We start from the raw sequence: 15,317 nt of genomic DNA, 5'->3' as shown, positions 1-15,317 counted from the left end.
GGAGTTGCTGAGAGGAAGGGTATGAACGTTAAAATGTCAATAGATAATTATTTGCCCCCTGGATATCCATTCCTGCCAGTAATGATTGAGGGAGGGTACACAACAGGCTTCACCTACTTTGGATCAGACTAGATATTATCAATCTTTTTAACTTTTTGCCAATCTGATGGGGGAAAAAGAACCCCCAATTTACAGATGAGGAATCTAAGGCTCAGAAAAGTTTAGGGACTTCCCCACATAACCGGTAAGTGGTGAAGTCACGACTCGACATCCCAAGTGTCGGACTCTGGAGAGGATGCGCCCAAGCTGGACAGTCTTGTATACTGAACATCCTCGGGTCCTTCTGGGCCTTGTGATGCTGGCAGGGTGGCCTTCCTCCCCTTTCTAGGCCTCAGACCACCTGACGGCAGCCAATCTCCAGTCCGTCTCAACTGTCAACAGCCTCAGCCCAGCTCCAGTCAGTAAACGCCCTGTAGCCTCTCCATCTCCGAAATGGCGACCAGCTCGGTTGCGAGGCCACGCCCATCCCCGGGAGGCGGGGCCTGAGTTCAGGCCAGAGCGATAGATACCTGAGCCAAGTTTGAACTGGGGTGGCAGGCGGACTCGCGCAGAAGCAGAGAGCCAGTGGCTCTGCAGGTCGGGAGGAGGAGCACCGAGCCAAGGGCTCCTAGCCGGGGCCGCCCGAGAATTTCATCGCCGGCGCCGAGGCAGCCATTTTAGATGGCGGGAGTAAGACGAGGGCGAGCGTGAGACGGGAAGGGTTCCCTGCGCTCTCCTTGGGCCCCAGAGAGGGCCAGCTGGCCGGGCTTTGGGGCGTGTGCCCTGAGGCGCGGAACTCGAGTGCGGCGATGCGGGGGCTGCCCGGGGCCCCATCCCCTGGGCTGGGGACTCGCCGAATGTGACCGCCTCCCGCTCCCTCACCCGCCGCGGGGAGGAGGAGCGGGCCAGACGCCGCCACCGCTGCCGCCGCTGCCGTCGGACGACGGGACACGGAGGCGCCCGGCTCCTTCAGGTAGGCGGCAGGGCCGGGGCCTGGATGCCGGGGGAGCCCGGTGGCGGGGCTGAAGGGGCCGGTTCCCCAGCGGCCCGGAGGAGGTGGCGCTGACGGAGTGGCCCCAAGACTGGTAGGTGGAGGGCCAGAGCCAGCCTGCTGTCACCCCGGTGGCGGTGGCGCTGGCAGACGGGGCCCCGGGCCCGGTGTCATGGCCGGCGAGCTGAGTTCCCCACATCTCCACTCTAATTTCCTTGTGTTTCGGGGAAACGTGCCAGCGCCACCCCTGTACCCAATGCACATTCCTCACAATTTTGGCAATGGGAAAATCCTCCCAGAGCTGCACCGTATTGTGTTGTCACTTAGGTAGGCTAATTTCTTTTCTTTTTGGCCAGGACTGAGGGACCGGGCTTGCATCTTCTCTCAAGGTCCCTTTTTAGGGAAGACGAGAGGAATCTGGGACAAGAGGAGGCTATGGGTCAGTGCCCCACCACAAAGGCACAGGGAACCCGCCTTGGGTTTTTAGGACTCTGGGTTACTAAAGAGAGCTTTGGGATGCTTGTACTGACGGTTGGCCTCGGGATGCTGTGGAATGAAGATCCAAGGCTACCTTTTGTGTGGAGCGAGAGGCGCCAGGACGCTTTGGTCCTGCAGCTGCAGAGGCTCTGCAGCGCCTGGCGATGCCCAGAGTTGGGACTTAAGGAGAGGCGAGGCGGCTGTGTTCATTCATTGTTCTCTTCCCCGGGCTCTGGGTGTGCCCCCTGGTATTCATTCTCTGGTGGGAGGAATGATAGGGTCTCCTCTCTCTCCTTGAGACGTGACTGGGTTCTGGAGGATCACTTGGTCGGTGTAGGGATGAATTCAGCGCACGCTCACTGAGTTTTTCTGTTTGCCTTGTTCTTGGTGGGTTGTGTGGAGGGAGTCTGCCCTCTGTTTCCCTTCAAGGCGTGACAACAATGCGCTGTGATAGGGATGGACTTAGCAAGAATTGTGGGAACTTGGAACTAGTTTTTCCTTGGGGGAGTTGAGGAAGCTTGTCCACTGGAAGGGACTTCTGTGCGAGTTTTGGACTGATGAATAAGTGCTCACCAGGTGAGGAGGAGGGGAGAGCCTGCTAAAGCGAGGAAACAGCTGGTACAAAGGCAGAGACAAGCCGGGGTAGGGGATTCGTTTGAGGAGCAGCAAATCAGTGGCCTGGGGTGCTGGAAGGAATTGGGTGAGAGATGAGAATCTAAAAGAAAAGTTGTCCAGATTGTGAAGGGTCTTTAAAGATAATGAACCACTTTACTTAATTTGGATTATTTTAAATTAGTGTTACTTATTCTTTTTTTCTTGCTGATAACTAATTTTCCCGGTTCTCTTGATGATGTTGAAGGTCATAGTAATTGAAAAGATTTACTTTGTTAATCCCAGTTAAGAGCATTTTTAAAAAAATTATTGAATTTAGAGGAAGGGAGGGAGATGGAGAGGGGGTGAGAGAGAGACATCCATTCTTCTTCATCGATTTGTTGTCCCACTTATCTATGCATTCATTGGTTGATTCTTGTATATGCCCTGATGGGGATCTAACTGCAACTTTGGCATATTGGGTGGGACAAATACATTTTTGATCAGTGCTTTACACAGTGAATAAACTGAACTTACATTCCTAGGAATCTGTACAGAAGAGTCTTCTGAAATAGCAATTTTCAACTGGTGTGGTGCATGTGCAGCAAGAATTTTTAAAATGTGCAATAGCTGACTAGTCAGGGGCACTGTCCCTTAGATTGTAAAAAAAAAAAAAAAAAAAAAAAGACAACAGCTAACACAACAATATCTGTCCGGTGTGAATTAATCAAAATTATACCTATTTTTTTGACAGATCAGTAAAACACAGTTTTTGATGTGCTGCAGAATTTTAGTAATTCGTTTGTGTGCGCTCTGAGAAGAAAAAGGTTGAAAATCACTGTTCTAAAGTTATACTTGCTCACAAAAATGTCGACTTTATAAATGCAGTATGCTGCACTCACTACATTTTAAATGGCTGTTGACAATAAAAACCATGCTCCTTAGTCATATAGAAATTGGCAGATTATATAAAACATCCGAAAAAGTGTAGAATGCAAGTGGGTATTTTTAGTTTAGTAAATGTGTTTTATATAGTAAACTATTTTCTTTTGATTGATTCCATAGATTCCAATTCAGTTATAAAGTCTTTAGGTCTATGAACATGATTTTCCCCAAATAACTGTATTTTAATTAATGCTCTGTGAAAGTGATGATTGTTATCATATTAACAGACTTCAGCTAACATTTCCTAAATCTTTCTTGGGTTCTGATGCTTATATACCACTGAAGAATATTTAAGATTCTTTTTTTTTTTAAACAAGGTTACTTTATTTTATTTTATTTTTATTTTTTATTTTACTTATCTGTTTTTAGAAAGAGGGGAAAGGAGAAAGAGAGGGAGAGAAACATCAATGTGCGGTTGCCTCTTATGCACCCCCAACTGGGGACCTGGCGTGCAACCTAGTCATGTGCCCTGACTGGGAATCAAACCAGCGACACTTGGTTCGCAGGCCGATGCTCAATCCACTGAGCCACAGCAGCCAGGGCTAAGATCTTTTGATGGTGAAGGAAGGAGACCAGATTTTGGGTTGTGAACACACAATGGAATATACAGATGATGTATTATAAAATTGTACACCTGAAACTTACATAATATTATTAACCAATATTGCCCCCATATAGTTAATTTAAAAAAGATTCTTTTGGCTTGTTTCTGCTCTTACCACTTCAAGGACTAAGCTGTGTAAATTGCAACAGAAACATTTGACCCAGTTGAACACTGGATACTTGGGAAAATAAACCTGTTTCTCTGTTGTAAAAGCTTATCTTTTAGGTATGTGGTATTTATGATTATAAATTATAGTGGGATTGCTTAGTCTTGTAACACTTCTGTCAATAGTTGAAAAAAATGTATGCCTTCAAAGTAGGAGACTCCAGTGAAGTACATTAAAACGTTTTATGGGATTTGGTTTAGCAGAAGAAAACACTGAGAAGCAATTAATATGGTCATTTATGATGAAAAGTATCTAAAAGATGAAAACAGAGTGAGTAAACATCAAGTGTTGTATTACAGCTGCTTTGAAACTAGTTGCTTTTAGTTTAAAATATGCCTTTGTGAAATTCACAGTAGGTAGTTTGCTCTGAAGATTAAAGAACTTCTTACAAGTTAAATTTGACTTTTCCATAAGCTCTAGATTACTTATTAAATGGAAAATATAACTAATAACTTCAAATTACTATTTCAAGTAGTCTGTTATTAGATTTATGATTCTATTACATTTTAATTTCAGTTAAAACTGTGTTGGTAACTTACTGCCTAAAAATAGAAAAGTGTTACATGAGAGAGTGCTTTTGTTTGTATGTTAGGAACATAATAGGCCATACATAATAATCCTGGTCTTGGGAGGAGCTTGTTAGACAAACAGCATGCCTTAATGTTGACTTGCAGAAGAGAATTTTAAATATTGCCTTTGAAAGGCAGTGGACTAATGTGACAGTAGGGGGTTTATGAAACCACAAAATTGTGCTTTGACTTGAAAAGGTTTTTTGTTTTTTAAATTGTGCAGCTTATTTTTTTCAAAACAAATGACTGTAGTTGGAAAATTGCTCACCTTGACTAAATTAATTGAAAATCAAGGAACACTGGGCTCATTATGATGGGTTTGTAGGATTTATGTTGTCTTATTTTGTGTGTGTATGTGTGTGGGTGTATGTGTGTGGATGACTAAGAATTCCTCTTTCACAAACAGACTAGGTTTAGTATTAGGTATTTGTGTTAAATTCAGTTAGTATTTCATGTATAGGACTAAACTACCTTGTCTATGAAGGCTTGGCATTTTATTCTTGCCTTACAGGGTGAGTACATATTCCTTAATTATGTATTAAAGTTTTCATCTTTAATTTTATAGTGGTTGAGTCATCTGTTCCTTCATTTCTCCTGGAATACTTGTATAGATCTCAGTGATTTTAGTAGTTAACCTCAGATGTTAGCCTTTCTTCTACAATTACTTCTAGGATCTTGGTTTACCCAAGAAAAATGTCAAGTGGGTGTTGTTTCTTTGTTACTGGTTTTGGCCCAGGCTATCTGAAGTCTCTTTGGCCAATCACTCACAAAGTGTATTAATTGCTTCACATTCCAATCAGTGTACATAGTTTTTCTTGAGGAACACTTGACACATAGTTTTATTTTTAGACCAGATTCTAAGGGATTTTACTGGGTGGGGATTAACAGCCCTAAAACTAGTTTGTGTTTTAGAAACTGTTTACATTTTTGATTAATGAATGGGAAGTAGCAGGCAGTGGCAATCAATGGCAATAAAAATCCAATACATCTGATTCCTTCTGAGGACCTTGTGGATGAGACTGGTGTCATTTTCTCTTCTTTCTACTTATTGGAGTTCATTTATTGTCACTGTAGCAAAAGTAAGTACATCTTTCCTATTTTACTTAAGAGTTTTTCATATTGATTTTATTTCAATCTGCTGTGGAAAGAAAAAGTTTTTTATTTCTTTGAAGCTATTTAATGCTAGATATCACATTTGGACAAAGTATTGACCATTCTCCATTCATGTACATATCTGATGGAAGAGTCAGGCTAGTTAATATTTAACTATGCTAATATATCTTTAAAATTATGAGTTTTCATTCTTAAAATGGGTATTTTGTAAACATCCTTTTCAGCCTCAGATAACTTTTAACATCTGCCCTTTACCTAGGCTTGGGATAGATGAAATCCTGAGTTTTCCTTGTAAGAGCATGACTCTAGTTCTTGGTGGCAAGACTCATTAAGAAGCTCAGGGTTTCTGGGAGAGGCATTTCTCTGGATCCAGATAGATCATTCAGAGAGCTCCATTTGATTTAACAAAGTTTGTTTACAATAGAAAAAACTGGAAAGAATTCAGATGTTAAACAATAATAAAATGGTTACATAAACTGTGATATATACACTTGATGGGGCACTGTGCTTTTCATTAAATATGGCACATATGAAACATTGATGACATGAAAAATGCTGAACACAAAATTATGTACCTGAAATAATCACAGGTGTATATAAGAATTTAATACAGTGGAATGCTATTGAGTAACAGAAATTATGTACCGATATATTCTCCAACATGTGTAAACCTTACAAACATTATGTTAAATGAAAGAATCCAGTCAGAAAAGACCACGTATTGTATGATTGCATTTTTGTGAAATGTCCAGAATAGGCAAATCTACAGAGACAGACAGTATATTAGTGGTTGCCAGGGGCTGGAAGGAGTGGGAAATGGGCAGTTACTGTGATTGATTGGGGTTTCTTTTGTGGTGATTTTGAAAATGTTCTAAAATTGTGCAGATAGATGCACAACTCAGTGAATATAATAAAAACCATTGAATTGTACATTAAATGTGTGATTTGTATGGTATGTGAATTATATCTTAAGTTATTAAAAAAGTTTAAAACCTACCTAGGAAAAAAATAAATGTAGATATTAACAATGGTTGCTAAACAGTAGACATAAGGATGATGTTCGTCTTATACTTCCTATATTCTCTGAATATATTGCTTTTAAAACAGAAAAATATAATAAAAAAATCAATTCAGTCCATTCTTTGGGCCCTTTCATCACTCCAAGCATTTAATCACTGTCATATTACATTGACAACTATATTTCTGAGCTTCTTCCAATTACTTTCAACTTCAGATTAGTTCAGGCTTTTATTATTATCTGTCTTGACTGTTAGACCTCTGAACTGAACTCCTTTTTCTTATTTCTTGCTATGCCAGGGCATTATCCACATTACTGCCAGAGTCACTTTCTTAATGTGCAGATTTTAAAATATTAAATTGTAGCTAATACAGTCACAAGCCAACAAAATTAAAAGGATACAAGAAGTTATGCTGTGCAGAATAATGCGACCTTCTTTGTTCCCCAGTTACCCAGCTTTCTTTCATGTAGGGAAATATGTTATGGGGTAATCTAATGTATCTTTTTTATGATGATATAAGAATATTCAAATGTAGATGAGAGTCTCCGTCGTTGCCTAGCTGACTAAGCATGGAGTTCTTGCTTCTTTGTCTTGTCTAACGTGAATTCCTTATGCTATCCTTAGTGGAATTCAGAAACTATTTTTTAGCACTTAAGTAGGTGCATGCAGGCTACTGTGCTTGGTGCAGGGTGAATAAGGCAAGTTCCGGCCTTCAATGACTTTTATCTAATGAAGAGAATTGGCATTATTTTTTCACTTTTATCTGTTTCTCTTTTAAAAGCCATTTTGACCACCCATCTTCTAAATATAATTTCCTGATCTGTTTCTCTTCTCATTTATTGTTATTTCCTTGAGTCCTGTTTTAAAACCCTTTGTATTTATTTCTTATGGCCTTTATCATAGAGTAATTCATGAGTTTATCATTCCATTAGATTATAAACTCAAATTAATGCTTCTAACTCAATGTGCAACTCCTTATTTATTGATATTTGTGAAAAAAATATTTCTTTAAGGGGCTGAGGGACCAGGCCTAAGTGCTTTGAAAGTGTTGAATCTAAATTCCAACACTTAAGAGTAGGTTCTATGATACCTTGTATTTAAACTTAAATGGTTTGTGTAAGTACTTTTTTGGTACTATGCACTGTAGACTTTATATGTATTGATTGTGATACATATTTTGTTAAAAGTATTTGTTTACATCTCTCTGCCTAGAGGATTGTATCTTAATCACCTTTGAATACCTAGAGTTGAGCACAGTGACTAGCCCCTGATGGCAGCTCAATTTGTTGGATGTTAGGTGCCAAATAATGTTTATTGAATTGTATAAATGTCTTACATCTCTGGCTAGATTTAAGCTCCTTAAAGGAGGGGCGAGGAGGCATGTCTTACTCCTGTTTATAAATCTTCAGTTCTTAAAACTTTGTCTTGATTATGTAACAAACATTAATTGAATGAATGGAAATTCAGAGGTTTATCACCTGTGGATTTAGTTCCTTTCTATGGCTTATCACACACAAATGCTTACATTAAGAGGATATACTGTATTCCCTCACTTATCACGGGTATTACGTTCTAGACCCCCCCCACCCCCCGCTGCCCCCGCGATAGGTGAAAATCCGCGAAGTAGGAGCCTTACATTTATTTTAGTATTTATGTATATTTTAAGGCTTTATAAACCCTTCCCACACACTTATAAACTGTTCCCAGTCCCTTATTAACCTTTCCTACTCCCTTATTAGCCTTTTCCACACTTTTATAAACAATGCTATGTTCTTAAACATATTCTACACTCTTAAACCTACATAACTTTAATAACATACGTATACAGTACCGCAAAATCCTGCGATATAGTGAAAAACCCGTGATAAATAATTAAATATAACATTTTAAAAAATCCTGCGATACAGTGAGGCCGCGATAAATGAACCCCGATACGTATAGAGAAGGGACTACTGTACTCACCAAACTCATACTCAGTGTAACTTAGAACATCTCTTGAAATCAAGTGTTACCTTGCTTATTTAGCTTCCCCCTCTATTGGGCATTATCTGTAGTGGTTCTCACTGCCAACTCCTGAGGACATTTGCCTGTTTTAGCAGCTCCCTGACTCATTGGCCCTAGATCCTGGCTATTTATTTCTGCATTCATAGGCTTTATACTTTAAAGAACATTTTAACCAGAGAGAATGAAGGGTTGAGTGACACTCTTCTACTTTCATTGAAGAAATGTGACCTGTGAGAGTAGAGATCATGACCTTTATGACTAGTATTTGTCTAGCTGTCTGAGACTACAGAATGGCCCCATAACCTAAGGCTTTTTTTGGTGGTGGGGTAAAATATGCATAACATAAAATCTACCATATTAACTATATTAACCATATTTATATTCAGCGGCATTAAATACATTCATAACACTGTGCAACCTTCATCATTACTTCTAGAACTTTTTTGATGTCCCAAAGAGAACCCTGTACACATTAAACAGTAATTCCTCATTCCTCTTACCCCCTACAGACTCTGGTAAACTCTTCTGCATTCTCTCTTGTGAATTTGCCTATTACAGGTATCTTATATAAGGGGGCTAACAGTATTTATAATTTTGAGGCTGGCTTATTTCACTCTGTGTTTTCAAGGGTCATTCGTATTGTATCATGTGTTAGAATTTCAGTTTTTTAAAAATTTAATCTTTATTGTATTTTTTCATTATCATTTAGTCCCCTCATTTGTTTTTTTGACTAAATAATCCTCTATGTGTATGTGTAATATTTTGTTTATTCATTTATCTCTTGATGGACTCATGTTGTTTCCACCTTTTGGCTATTGTGAATAATACGGCTATGAACATTGGTTTACAAGTGTCTGTTTTTAGTTTTTGCTTTCCTTTGAGTATATGCCTAGGAGTGGAATTGCTGGATCATATGGTATTTCTGTTTAACCTTTTGAGGAACTGCCAAATTGTTTTCACAGCAACTGTGCCAGTATACGTTCCCACCAGCAATGCACGAAGATTCCAGTTTCTCCACATCCTTGCCAACACTTGTTACTATTCTTTTTTTTTGATAATACTGTCATAATAGATATGAAGTCGCCCTAGGCCTTTTTCTTTCTGCTAATTAATCTAATAGGCAAACCAGTAGCTTAGAAGTTGGCTGTATTTGCATCTGATGGACTTTTTTCTCCCTTATAAATATAGTTGTATATAATATTCGTCAAAGAGTAATTAATAACACAATTAATGACTCATCTCTTTTGATGAGCTGGTACATGTAGTTGTAACTAACTACCTTTCTTTATACTCTCATATCCTTTTAATCTAAAATGTATTCAGTCAACTGTTGAAAGATGATTTTAATTAATCCTGGATGATAAGATATATTAAATGAAGAATTAGTGTACATACTAAAACATATATAAGAAGATCCCATTTTTATAAAGAATTATTTGTAAGTACATATCTGTGCATAGAAAAGACTAGATTCATATGTCCATAAATGTTGGCAAGAGCAATCTATAGGTTATTTATTTTTGTATTTTCCAACCCTCCCGCTCTCCCCACAACTTGTATTCTGTAATCAGTCAGCATATCTTTTTAAAGATTAGTAGATTGGGAAATATAAATTATTGGTAAAAGCTTTATATGTGTATATGACATCTGTATGGGATTATAAGCACGGAGAAAATCACCAAAGAATAATATTAGGTTGTTAATATAGGTTACTTGGTGGGGTTAGATGGGAGAAAAAAAAGGAAAGGTAAAGCAAAAAGAGGGTTAAAACCCCCCCACTAACATATATCATTTAGGTGCTATAGAAAATAATAAAGCAGGGCAGAAGTTTTAGAGGGAACTGAGGATGGGGACAGGTTGCTGTTTATAATGGGTGTGTTTGTAAAGTCATTAAATTTGAAGGTTTAAAATAAAAGGAAAATGAAGTTGTGTAAAAAGTAAAAATGGCTCTATTCTTTATCATTAGATTTGTTTCTTTCTAGACTTTACTCTTATTCCCTGTAAAACAGTGACTGATTTGGAGATGAAAAGCAAAACTTGGGTTAAAAAAGACCAAAGTGACTTAAAATGAAAATAATGAAAAACTAATTTGTGGCTTGAGTTAAAAATGAAATTGACTACAGACATCTTCCACTGTGGGAACTGATTACTTTCACATAATTGTTTTGAACTAGCTGATTTTTAACTTGTATTTTTAAATTGATTACCCTTTTAAACAGAGTTTTTCAAAACTTAGGCAGCCCCTGCTTGTTAATTTTTAGAAGGGTAGAGTGTCACATTTTTCCATGTGTATTTATGCTGGCAAGTCATCTGATGAAGTTACAGTTTGTGGTCAGAAATTGAGAAAGAGGAGTGAAGAAACTCAAAATATTGACACATACATACCACCTTGCAGTGCATCAGAGTGCCCTTTTGAACTGGTTGGGAAACTGTAGCCTAATCCTTTTACAAACTAGACATATTATTGTTTCCTAGGTTGGACAAAATGACATTTGGTTTTTAAGTGTTTGAGCATTTTTGTTCAGCAGAAACTTTTCATATGTGAGAGTGATTATTTTTCCTCAGTGCATGTGACCAATCGAATTGGGGAAAAAATAACAAAGAATGAACAAAGCACTTATTTTCTAAAGGAAATTGGAGTGATCTTGAAAAGTTGATTATCCAGTCTCTTAGATAGACCAAAGTTGGACTGAAGAAAGGAATGAGCTTAAAGGAGAAATAGTGAAGTTGCATGAAAAGCACATTCAGATATGAGTACCCAACCATGTTTTTGCTGTGCCCCGAAAACTGTATTTTTAAAAAATTTATTTATTTATTTGCTGAGAGAGGGGAAGGGAGGGAGAAAGAGAGGGAAAGAAACATCGATGTGCAAAACACCAATCAGTTGACTTTTGCCGGCACCCATCCGGGGACCTGACCTGAAACCCAGACATGTGCCCTGAATGTGAATTGAACTGGTGCTCCTTTGGTTTGTGGGATCATGTCCAACCCACTGAGCCACACTAGTAGGGGCCCAAAACTGTTTCTTAATAGGGCAGGCAATTTTAGCCACGATTCCTTACACTGAATATCTTTTTATAAGATTTTAATTGCAGTTGAAGAAAATGAATCTATTTCATTATTCTCAATCCTTACAAGCCATACAGTTTGACCATCATCTTACAGTTGAGTGTGATTCTTTTGTTTAAAGAAACAGTTAAAAAAAAAGTGATCCTTAAAGAAAGTAGCTTATCTTTATTGACTACTTGCCAATATTTTAAAAATATTTTTTTCTTAAAAAATCTTCCCAACAACCTGGTGATGTAGCCATATACATTATGATCCGTTTTAAAAAGGAAGAAACAGAAGGAGAGCTTTACATGGCACTTGGTTTAATAGCTCTTATCTTTGATATTAAATCTCGTCTTTCTTTGAGAAATAAGAAGCTTTTTGAAGATATGATTGATCCAAGCAGAAGGAGAGAGGTATTTTCCAAAAAGTTGCTTTGTAATTTTAGGCAATTTAGGAGTGTATTGATACTCATAGGTTCCAAGTTATAGACTTATAATGCATTTAGATTGCCCCATGCAGGCTCTGTAGAGGATCTCTGGGAATATGGAGACAGTTTGCCAAGAGCAAATGAACAAGATAGTGCCAGTCTTATTCCCTTATGTAATGTGAGAACTAAACAAGGTTTTTCATAGTTGATATGTACTTTGGAACCTGGAGACTAATTTTTGGAATGCAGTGGCATAGTGGTTAAGAATTTTAGGCTTTGAACTCAGAAAAACCTAGGCTGGAGGCTTAAGGGCCATCTAGAAGAGTTTCTGATTACGGAACCGTTATTGATTGTATAACAAATGATAATGATAATAAGTAGTATTTACTATCTCAGGCTAACACTGTGTGCTTCCCGTACATTATTTAATCCTTACATGTTATAAAAAAAAAAACATGCCAAGTAGAGGAGAAATACAAGTCTTTTAAAAAATAATTTATTTTTTATTATATTTTTTCCATTACCATTTATCCCCCTTATATCCTCTTTTAGCTTCACCCACCCTTCATCCCTTCCCCTCAGTAAGTCTTAAATTTAGATGTCAGTAAGTAAAGTGCTATTTAAAAATACAGACATCTTGGTGTATTCAGGTCATTTATGCCAGACAGACTTTTAAAGTTCTTGCTACTAGTTTTTCCTCTTTGCTTGCAAACAAAGAAACTCAGGGCAGCTAGATGATATGACAACAGAATTTTAACTGGAGGGCAGTGCCCAGGTTATTTTGATGGATAGGAATTCTTTTGTATTGACTAATATTCAGGATTAGTGAGTCATGGTTTGTAATTCAGCAGTCTTCTAATTGCATGGAGGTTTTATTTTATCTAATCTCTGTTACCAACTTGGGGGTAAATTTTTTTGGAATGAAGATAAAAAAGAATGGCTTAAAAGAAATTATGGAGCATCCTGGCTGGCTCAGTTGGTTAGAGCATTGTCTGGATACACCAACGATATGGGTTCAATACCAGGTCAGGGCACATACAAGAAGGAATCAATGAATTTATAAATAAGTGGAATGACAAAATTGATATTTCTCTTTCTCCTTCCTTCCTTCCTGCCTTCCTTCCTTCCTTCCTTCCTTCCTTCCTTCCTTCCTTCTTTCCTTCCTTCCTTCCTTCCTCCTTCCCTCCCTGTCTCTCTCTAAAATGAATGAATAAAAATTAGAAAAGAAATTTATAGAATCTCCATTGTATCTGTCTTAAATCCTTATCCATTTACAGTGGATTATAAGAGATTTTATATATATATATACATATATATACACACACACACACACACACACACATAATATATATATATGTAAAAGAGATGCTATACATATATATATTTTAAATTTTATATTTTTTCCTGAGGACATGCTTATTGATTTTAGAGAGAGGGGAAGGGAGGGAGGGAGAGGGAGAGAAACATTGATGCAAGAGAAACATCAGTTGGTTGCTTCTAGTATGTGCCCCAACCAACCTGCAACCTAGGCAGTGAATTGAACCTGTGACCTTCCGGTTTACGGACAATGCTCCAAACAACTGAGTCACGCTGACCAGGATGAGACTATATATATACACACACACATACACACACACAAACCCTGGCTGGTTTGGCTCAGTGGATTGAGCGTCGGCCTGCGAGCTAAGTGTCGCTGGTTCGATCTTCCAGTCAGGGCACATCAGAGAAGGAAAACTCTGACTCCAAAAAACCTCCGCTGCCTTGCGGCATACCTCTTCAGGGGAAAGGCTAAGGGAGTAAACCCCGACAGAAAATCCGGAGCCGGAGTCCCTAAGGCGGTTTGACGTTGTAGTCAACACCGGCAACTCCTGCGGCGCACCTGAAGCCAAGCTGTATTGACTCCGTCTTTCCCTTGGACCCTTCAGCTGCGAAGAGAGGGGGGGTCTGCTGCATGGGCAACAGCAGACCCTCCATATCACCCTGCCCAGGCTCTGTAGCTTCAGCTTCACTGGAGAGGACACTCCAGCGTCATCGCAAGATGTCGATTCAACACGGGAGGAGACAGATACCGTGTCACTCCCGAGTCGGACTGCACAGCCATTCTCGGCGGTGCAGATAGACTCTTAAGAAGCTACACCATCGTCTCTCGAGACGGACGGCTGCCGACGACACACACACAGATATATGTATATGTGTATTTATATTTTAAGTATATTTTATTGATTATGTTGTTACCGTAGTCCCAGTGATTTTTCCCCTTTGCTCACCTCCACCTTCCTTCTCTCCAGCAATCCCAGCCCCCTTAGTTCATGTCCATGGGTCGTGCATATAAGTTCTTTGGCTCCCCCTTCCCCCCTCCCAGATGATAACCTTCCAAATGATCCTCATACCTATGTTCTGTTCCTGTTCTGGTTTGCTTAGTTGGATTTTGTTTTTGTTTTTTAGATTCAGTTGTTGATAGTTGTGAGTTTGTTGTCATTTTAATGTTCATAGTTTGATCTTCTTTTTCTTAAATAAGTCCCTTTAACATTTCATATAATAATGGCGTGGTGATGATGAAATCCTTTAGCTTTACCTTGACTGGGAAGCACTTTACCTGCCCTTCCATTCTAAATGATAGCTTTGCTGAATAGAGTAATCTTGGTTGTAGGTCTGTGCTTTTCATTACTTTGAGTACTTATTGCCTGTTCATTCTTGTCTGCAAAGTTTCTTTAGAGAAGTCAGCTGATAGTCTTATAGGCACCCCTTTGTAGGTAACTCTCTGCTTTTCTCTTGTTGCTTTTAAGACTCTCTCTTTATCTTGAACCTTTGGCATTTTAATGATTATGTGTTTTGGTGTGGTCCTCTTTGGGTCTAGCTTGTTTGGGACTCTGTGCATCCTGGACTTGTATGTCTATTTCCTTTGCCAAATTTGGGGTGTTCTCCTCCATTATTTTTTAACATAAGTTTTCAATTTCTTGCTCTTTTCTCTTTCTGGCACCCCTGTGATTCGGATGTAGGTACATTTAAAGTTATCCCAGAGGTTCCTAAGCCTCTCCTCACTTTTTTCAATTCTTGTTTCCTCATTCTGTACGGGTTGACTGTTTTTTTCTTCCTTATGTTCCAAATCACTGATTTGAACCCTGGTGCCCTTCCCTTCACCATTGGTTTTGTGTGGATTTTCCTTTGTTTCACTTAGCATTGCCTTTACTTCTTCCCTTATGCGTTTGCCATACTTAAGCATATCTGTCAAGCCTGTGAGCATCTTTATCACCAGTGTTTTGAACTCTGCATCTATTAGGTTGTCTATCTCCTCATCTGTGAGATTGGCTATCTCTTTGT

At 38.9% G+C, this 15,317-nt stretch overlaps 1 protein-coding gene across 3 annotated transcripts in view; it reads left to right on the top strand.

Annotated features, from left to right (window-relative positions):
- Positions 1 to 949: 949 nt before the first annotated feature.
- The window catches only part of RAF1 (Raf-1 proto-oncogene, serine/threonine kinase), a 78,709-nt gene continuing 64,341 nt past the window's right edge, over positions 950 to 15,317 (top strand). For 2 of the 3 annotated variants that reach the window (XM_090284196.1, XM_090284193.1), the window contains exon 1: positions 950 to 1,012. The gene's annotated coding sequence lies outside the window, so the exon portion shown is untranslated. The remainder of the gene's footprint in view (positions 1,013 to 15,317) is intronic. The other variant, XM_090284194.1, reaches the window with a different exon arrangement.

Source organism: Furipterus horrens, unplaced genomic scaffold, assembly GCF_987537825.1.
Source record: "Furipterus horrens unplaced genomic scaffold, mFurHor1.1.pri manual_scaffold_7, whole genome shotgun sequence".
NCBI classification, from domain to species: domain Eukaryota; kingdom Metazoa; phylum Chordata; class Mammalia; order Chiroptera; family Furipteridae; genus Furipterus; species Furipterus horrens.
This window is presented reverse-complemented; position numbering and strand designations above follow the sequence as displayed.